Source organism: Amblyraja radiata, chromosome 40, assembly GCF_010909765.2.
Source record: "Amblyraja radiata isolate CabotCenter1 chromosome 40, sAmbRad1.1.pri, whole genome shotgun sequence".
In the NCBI taxonomy this organism is placed as follows: Eukaryota; Metazoa; Chordata; class Chondrichthyes; order Rajiformes; family Rajidae; genus Amblyraja; species Amblyraja radiata.
Genome location: NC_045995.1, coordinates 2,338,071 through 2,346,935, shown reverse-complemented (window position 1 = coordinate 2,346,935; position 8,865 = coordinate 2,338,071). Strand labels below are relative to the sequence as shown.

The following is an 8,865-nucleotide window of genomic DNA, read 5'->3' as shown; positions in this document are numbered from 1 at the left end:
TCTCTACGTATCTGTACCTCCGTCTCATGCAGAGCTTCTTTAGATATGTTAAGGGAAAAAGAGTAGTAAAGTCAATTGTGGGTCCCTTGAATGCAGACACCGGTGAAATTATTATGGGCAACAAGGAAATGGCAGAAGAGTTGATTAGGTACTTCGGATCTGTCTTCACTAAGGAAGACACAAACAATCTCCTAGATGTACTGGAGGACAGAGGATCTAAGGGGGTAGAGGAACTGAAATAAATTTTCATTAGGCGAGAAATAGTATTGGGTAGGCTAATGGGACTGAAGGATGATAAATCCCCTGGGCCTGATGGTCTGCATCGCAGGGTCCTCAGGGAGGTGGCTCTAGAAATAGTGGACGCATTGGTGATCATTTTCCAATGTTCAATAGATTCAGGATCAGTTCCTGTGGATTGGGGGATAGCTAATGTTATCCCACTTTTCAAGAAAGGAGCGAGAGAGAAAACGGGAATTACAGACCAGTTAGCCTGACTTCGGTGGTGGGAAAGATGCTGGAGTCAATTATTAAAGAGGTAATAATGGGGCATTTGGATAGCAGTAGGCAGGTAGTACAGGAGTCCCCTGCGGTCATCTCCCTCCTAAACAGGTATACCATTTTGGATACTGTTGGGGAGATGGCTCATCAGGGGAAGGCAGCAGCAGCCAAGTTCATGGCACCATGGGTGGCTTTGCGGCACAGGAGGGGAGAAAAAAGAGTGGAAGGGCAATAGTAATAGGGGATTCAATTGTAAGGAGAATAGATAGGCGTTTCTGCGGCCGCAAACGAGACTCCAGGATTATATGTTGCCTCCCTGGTGCAAGGGTCAGGGATGTCACTGAACGGCTGCAGAACATTCTGGAGGGGGAGGGTGAACAGCCAGTTGTCGTGGTGCACATTGGCACCAATGATGTAGGTAAAAAAAGGGATGAGGTCCTACAAGGTGTATTTAGGGAGCTGGAAGATAAACTTAAAAGTAGGGCCTCAAAGGTAATAATCTTTGGATTACTACCAGTGCCACGGGCTAGTCAGAGTAGATATTGCAGATGAATACGTGGCTTGAAAAATGGTGCAAGGGGGAAGGATTCAAATTTCTAGGGCATTGGAACCAGTTCTGGGGGAGGTGGGACCAGTCCAAACAGGACGGTCTGCACCTGGGCTGGAATGGAACCAATGTCCTTAGGGAAGTGTTTGCTAGTGCTGTCGGGGAGGATTTAAACTAATGTGGCGGGGGGAAGGGTGCTAGAGCAGAGAGACAGAGGGGTGTAAAATCTGGGTAGAAGCAATAGGTAGCAAGATGAAAAGTAAAAGTGGCAGGCAGACAAATCCAGGGCAAAAATCAAAAAGGGCCAGTTTCAACATAATTGTATAAGGGGTAAGAGTGTTGTAAAAACAAGCCTGAAGGCTTTGTATCTCGATGCAAGGAGCATTCATAATAAATATGATATAGTTGGGATCACGGAGACATGGCTCCAGGGTGACCAAGGCTGGGAGCTGAACATCTAGGGATATTCAGTATTCAGGAGGAATAGACAGAAAGGAAAAGGAGGTGGGGTAGCGTTGCAGGTTAGAAAGGAGATTAAACCAATAGAAAGGAAGGACATTAGCTTGGAGGATGTGGAATCGATATGGGTAGAGCTGCAAAACACTAAGGGGCAGAAAACGCTAGTGGGAGTTGTGTACAGGCCACCTAACAGTATTAGTGGAGTTGGGGATGGCATCAAACAGGAAATTAGAAATGTGTGCAACAAAGGTAAAACAGTTATAATGGGTGACTTCAATCTACATATAGATTGGGTGAATCAAATTGGCAGGGGTGCTGAGGAAGAGGATTTCTTGGAATGTATGCGGGATAGTTTTCTAAACCAACGTAGATGGAACCAACGAGAGAACAGGCTATTCTAGACTGGGTATTGAGTAATGAGGAAGGAAGTCTTGTTGTGCGTGGCCTCTTGGGCAAGAGTGACCATAATATGGCTGAGTTCTTCATTAGGAGTGACATTGTTAATTCAGAAACAAGGACAAGAGGACAAAAGGCTTAATTAGGAAAGGGGAAATCGATTATGAAAGAAAACTGGCAGGGAACATAAAAACTGACTGCAAAAGTTTTTATAGGTATGTGAAGAGGAAAAGATTAGTTAAAACAAATGTAGGTCCCTTGCAGTCAGAACCAGGCAAATTGAATATGGGGAACAGGACATGGCAGACCAATTGAATAACTATGGTTCTGTCTTCACTAAGGAAGACATAAATAATCTGCTGGAAATAGCAAGGGACCGGGGGTTAAATGAGATGGAGGAACTGAGTGAAATCCAGGTTAGCCGGGAAGTGGCGTGAGGTAAATTGAATGGATTAAAGGCCGATAAATCCCCAGGGCCAGATAAGTTGCATCCCAGAGTACATAAGGAAATAGCCACAGAAATAGTGGATGCATAGTGATAATTTTTCAAAACTCTTTAGATTCCGGAGTAGTTCCTGAGGACTGGAGGGTAGCTAATGTAACCCCACTTTTTAAAAAGGGATGGAGAGAGAAAACGGGGAATTACAGACCAGTTAATCTAACATCGGTGGTGGGGAAAATTCTGGAGTCAGTTATTAAAGATGGGATAGCAGCACATTTGGAAAGTGGTGAATTCATTGGACAAAGTCAGCATGGATTTATGAAAGGTAAATCATGTCTGACGAATCTTATAGAATTTTTCGAGGATGTAACTAGTAGAGTGGATAAGGGAGAACCAGTGGATGTGTTATATCTGGACTTTCAGAAGGCTTTCGACAAGGTCCCACTTAAGAGATTAGTATGCAAACTTAAAGCACACGGTATTGGGGGTCAGTATTGATGTGGATAGAGAACTGGCTGGCAGACAGGAAGCAAAGAGTAGGAGTAAACGGGTCCTTTTCAGAATTGTAGGCAGTTACTAGTGGGGTACAGCAAGGCTCAGTGCTGGGACCCCAGCTATTTACAATATATATTAATGATCTGGATGAGGGAATTGAATGCAACATCTCCAAGTTTACGGATGACACGAAGCTGGGGGGCAGTGTTAGCTGTGAGGAGGATGCTAGGAGGCTGCAAGGTGACTTGGATAGGTTGGGTGAGTGGGCAAATGCATGGCAGATGCAGTATAATGTGGATAAATGTGAGGTTATCCACTTTGTTGGCAAAAACAGGAAAGTAGACTATTATCTGAATGGTGGCCGATTAGGAAAAGGGGAGATGCAACGAGACCTGGGTGTCGTGGTACACCAGTCATTGAAAGTAGGCATGCAGGTGCAGCAGGCAGTGAAGAAAGCGAATGGTATGTTAGCATTCATAGCGAAAGGGTTTGAGTATAGGAGCAGGGAGGTTCTACTGCAGTTGTACAGGGTCTTGGTGAGACCACACCTGGAGTCTTGCGTACAGTTTTGGTCTCCTAATTTGAGGAAAGACATTCTTGCCATAGAGGGAGTACAGAGAAGGTTCACCAGACTGATTCCAGGGATGTCAGGACTTTCATATGAAGAAAGACTGGAGAGACTCGGCTTGTACTCGCTAGAATTTAGAAGAATGAGGGCGGTTCTTATAGAAACTTACAAAATTCTTAAGAGGTTGGACAGGCTAGATGCAGGAAGATTGTTCCCGATGTTGGGGAAGTTCAGAACAAGGGGCCACAGTTTAAGGATAAGGGGGAAATCTTTTAGGACCGAGATGACAAAAACATTTTTCACACAGAGAGCAGTGAATCTCTGCAATTCTCTACCACAGGAGGTAGTTGAGGCCAGTTCATTGGCTATATTTAAGAGAGTTAGATGTGGCCCTTGTGGCCAAAGGGAGTATGGAGAGAAGGCAGGGATGGGATACTGAGTTGGATGATCAGCCATGATCATATTGATCAGGCTCGAAGGGCCGAATGACCTTCTCCTGCACCTATTTTCTATGTTTCTATTAGTCCAAGTCAACAAGGATTTTTGAAAGTGAAATCATGCTTGACTAATCTTCTGGAATTATTTGAGGCAGTAAAATGGATGAAGGGGTGCCAGTGGATGTAGTGTATCTAGACTTTCAGAAAGCCTTTGATAAGGTCCCACACAGGAGACTGGTGACTAAAATGAGAGCACATGGTATTGGGGGTAAGGGGTTGACATGGATAGAAAATTGGTTCGCAGACCGGAAGCAAAGGAGAGGAGTGAACGGGTCCTTTTCAGAATGGCAGGCAGTGGCGAGAGGAGTGCCGCAAGGCTCGATGTTGGAGCCGCAACTGTTTACCATATATATTAATGATTTGGAAGAGGGAATTAGGAGCAACACTAGCAAGTTTGCGGATGACACAAAGCTGGGTGGCAGTGTGAACTGTGAAGAGGATGTTAGGAGGTTTCAGGGTGAACTGTTCAGGTTGAGTTAGTGGGCAGATGTGTGGCAGATGCAGTATAATATAGATAAATGTGAGGTTATCCACTTTGGTGGCAAAAACAAGGGGGCAGACTGTCATATGAGGAAAGATTGAAAAGACTAGGCTTGTAATGATTGGAGTTCAGAAGGATGAGGGGGATATCTTATAGAAATAACATTATAAAAGGACTGGACAAGCTAGATGCAGGAAAAATATTCCCAATGTTGGGTGAGTCCAGAACCAGGGACCACAGTCTTAGAATTAAGGGGAGGTCATTTAAGACTGAGGTTACAAAACCTTTTTATGGAATTCCCTGGCACAGAGTGCAGTGGAGGCCAAGTCACTTGATGGATTTAAGAGAGTTAGATAGAGCTCTAGGGGCTAGTGGTGTCAAGGGATATGGGGAGAAGGCAGGCACGGGTTATTGATGGGGAACGATCAGCCATGATCACAATGAATGGCTGTGCTGGCTCGAAGGGCCAAATGGCCTCCTCCTGCACATATTTTCTATGTTTCTAGAACATTGGCGGGTTACAGTATAATCCAGCGGGAATGATTGCACCTTTCTGAATTTCGAGCATCGCCCATATAACGAGTAACTCGGCAGGTCACATAGCACCTCTGGACGGCATTGACTGGCGACATTTTAAGCACGGGATACCGATTGTAGTGGGGTATAGAAAGTTGAAAAAGAGGTAGGTTTCGGGACAAAGACTGCCAAATGACAGGTGAATTCAGGCGAGGGTTTTTCTGATTGGATAGCCGGTGAAAGACGAGATGAAATGGAGACAAAATGGTGAAAAAAGGTGACTGTACCTACCAACAAGGAGCCAAGCGAGGGAAATAGGTGTGCAGAGGGATAAGGGTGGCCACAGAAAAGAGGAGAAAAAGAATTGAAATACAGTGAAATGTTTCCTAATGTGTCCTGTTAAGTCGTATGCCAACCAAACGCAATATGGGACGCTATTCCTCCAGTTAGCCCTCGGCGTCACTCTGGAAACGGAGGAAAGCTGGGACAGGAATTTCGATATGCGTTGAAATAGATAACAACCAAAATATCCAGCAGTCCGAGCCTTCGGAGCGCAAACGTCTCGTCTCCACTTGGTCTCCCAATGTAGAGGCGCCAAACGCAGTCAACGAGGTTAGAAGAGGTGCGTGTAAATTTCTGCCTCACCTGGAATGGTTGCTGGGGTCCTTGGATGGAGCCGCGGGAGGTGGTGTAAATTTAGGTGTTACATTTATCGCGGTGGCACGGGAAGATATTCGAAGACGGGGCGGTATATTCGGACAGGAAGAAAACCAAGGAGTTGCGGAAGGAGTACTTTCTACAGAAAGCAGAAAGAGATGGGAGAAGAAGATATGACCAGTGGATGGGTCATGTTATGGGTGATGGGAATGTTGGAGGACGATGGTTTGGATGCGGAGGCTGATGGTGTGAAAAGAAGCACCAAGGAAACTTTAGGGCCTGTCCCACTTGGGCGTCATTTGTACGTCACGCAGGTGGTGCGCAAAGATTTTGTGAATCCCAAAGTCATGGGGCACCACGCACCACCGCGCGTCACTGACTACGCCACCACGCATCACCACGCGCCATGCGCGCGTCACGATGCGAGCGTCGTGACGCGTAAATGATGTCGCTTACATGAAGATCAAATGACGCCCAAGTGGGACAGGCCCTTTAATCCTTGTTCCGTCTGATGGATGGTATGGGATGGGATGGGGGAGTGTAGAAAAAGGAGAACTACAGGACACAGGGGCGAGGGAACCAATCCCAATCGCGGGGTTAAACAATGTTTCATAAATAATGAGGACAGATGTTCCAGAGTGACGGATTCTCCTCATCTTAAGAGAATGTGCGGCGGAGACGGAAAAAATGGAAGTAAGGATAGTGACCTTGCAAGAGGGAGGTTGGGAGGATGTTTAGTCAAAATAAATTTGGGTGTCAATGGGTTTGTCGTAGACGTCAGTCGAAAGTCTGGCCCCTGTGATAGAGACAGGGAGATTGGAAAAGGGGAGAGAGATGGCAGATAGTCCAAGTGCATTAAAGGTCAGGATGCATGTGAGTGGTAAAGCTGAAGAGATCAGTGAGTTCTGTACGGGTGCAGAAAGCGGGCTCCAATGTAGTCGACGATTTCGGGGAGGAGTTGGGGATGTTCAAAGCAGGGAATAGATGGGCCCTGAGAAAGTGTCTCTGGCTAAATCCTCCACTTGAAGAAGTGAAATGAGACAAGAAAGAAATTGTTGAGGGTGAGGGGCGGATAAGTGCTGACACAAAATGCCGAGAAACTCAACGGGGCAGACAGCATCACTGGAGAAAATGGATGGGAGACATTTCGGGTCGGCATCTTTCTTCAGGCAAGTTCAGCCAGGCCGATCAGAATTTTAGACAAGGGCAACTGATTGGTTCCAGGAAGAAAAGGAGGGCCCCAAGACTTTCCTGATGGTGTGAATGGAGGTGGAAAGGGAATGGACGTCCATGATAAAGATGAGGCGATGGGGGCATTGGAATTCAAAATCATTGATATTTTGAGAAGCATGCAAGGTGTCTCGAATATAGGTGGGAAGGGACCGGACAAAGGTGCACGAGATAGAATCTAAATCTGGACTTCGGGAGCACGGTCTCCGGGGAGGAAGCGGCCACTCCAGACACTCCGAGCTGCTGAGTGTTCACCCGACGTCAGAACTCCATCATCCGGCGAGAGGGCCAGAAGCATCAGGCTACCGTATCGGCGACTGCGGAGGCCTCAATAGACCCGAGTATGGGTGAACAGGGGTCGGGACTGGACTTTTGCTGCCTTCCCCCACAGTGGGAACCATTGTATGGGGGGTGTTTTTATGTTTACTGTTAAATTCTTTGATGTTGTGTTTTATCTTTATTTGTGTGCTGCAATGGCAAGTCAAATTTCACTACATCAATTGGTGTATGTGATAATAAATGTCCTTTGAATCCTTTGTAGATATTGTAATGCGCGTTCGGTCGGGAAGGAAAAGAGTGAAATAATGAGTCTGCCAGGCAGTCGTGCCTGTGGATTTGGAGAAGGAAATAGAACGGACTTTGCAGACTGAGAGGTTGGAAGATGTAGCGGGCTGGCTGGTGGTGGTCGGGGAGATGGTGGGCTGGCATTCATCCCACTGGTCAATTGGTTCGCTTGCGATGATATTCATGAGCTGGCGCCTGGCCTTAGCAGTGTATGTGGAAATGATGTTTCCATGAATGGGAGTCTAGGACTAGAGATGATAGCCTCAGAATTCAAGGACGTTCTTTTGGGAAGGAAATGGGGAGCACTTTCTTTAGTCAGCAAGTGATTAATCTGTGGAATTCTTTGCCATAGAAGGCTGTGGAGGCCACGTCAGTGGATATTTTTAAGGCAGAGGTAGATAGATTCTTGATTAGTACAGGTGTCAGAGGTTATGGTGAGAAGGCAGGAGAATGAGGTTTGTCGGGAGAGATAGATCAGCCATGATTGAAAGGCAAAGTAGACTTGATGGACCGAATGAAGGTATATTGCAAAACCTACCTTCAGCGGTGCTGCAGATCTGTCGCTGCAAGTGTGCGCGATTTTGGCGCCTTTGAGAGGGGGGTGGGTTTAAAACGCGATTTTATCTAGGGTATTCAAATCGAGGTTGTTCAGCCTGCCTAGTTGCTGACGAAAAAGTGCTGCGACATTAGTTCGCTGCAGCTATTTTTAAACTAAATTGGTTTATTTAATTGTTATAGTAAGTTAAAAATCATTCTCTAAACCCGCGACCGTCTAAACGGGACGGATCTCATGTAGGGCACAACGCAAGGTAGGCTGTTTATTTTTACATTAAAAAGCTCTTCTTAAGATCCCTTTATACAAAATTTTATGTTGCGAGTAGCTAATTTGGGGGCCCATTCAATCCTGTAGTATTTCTCTGGGCATATGGGGTACAAATTCACCGCAATGGTTCCAAACCAGCGCGTTCCACAAAATCCCACTTGCAAGCTTATTTAAATGGCCATTAATTTACAGCAATTGAACACTAAATCCCTTCCATTTTGCCCATAAATTAATGAAAATGAGATTTAAAAATCATGTTTTATTGTGAATTCTTGTGTGAATGTTATTTGGACACTTAGGCTATTTAAAAATGTTCATCTTTTCTTAAGAAATGGATAGATGTTTAGATCTAGTAATTGAAGTTTGGAATTAGCTACAATTGGGTAACTAACTAATTATATGCTTTAATTTCAGGTCATCCAAGTAAGATTGGCTGCAGCGGCTCTCCGGCAGTCCTGTTTGTTTTGTGTTTTTTGGGTTGTTTATTTTCGTTTTGGTTAGTCTAGTTTTGGTTTTTAGTTTGTGTTTTTGGGGGGGAGGGGGTTGAAACGGGGCTTGCTGTCTCTCCCTGCGGGGGAATGCGACTTTTTTGTCGTATTCCCCTTCTCTGCCTCCGTCTGCGCTGAGGCCTAATGGCGGAGCTGGCGACCTCGAGGCTCAGGAGGCAGAGCCCGCCAGGGCTCGCACTGAGC

General features: G+C 45.8%; 1 protein-coding gene across 1 annotated transcript in view; it reads right to left on the bottom strand.

The window, feature by feature from the left end:
• LOC116967622 (alpha-2-macroglobulin-like) overlaps positions 1-8,865 on the bottom strand; it is a 645,420-nt gene that overhangs the window by 116,726 nt on the left and 519,829 nt on the right. The gene's annotated exons all lie outside the window — the stretch shown is intronic.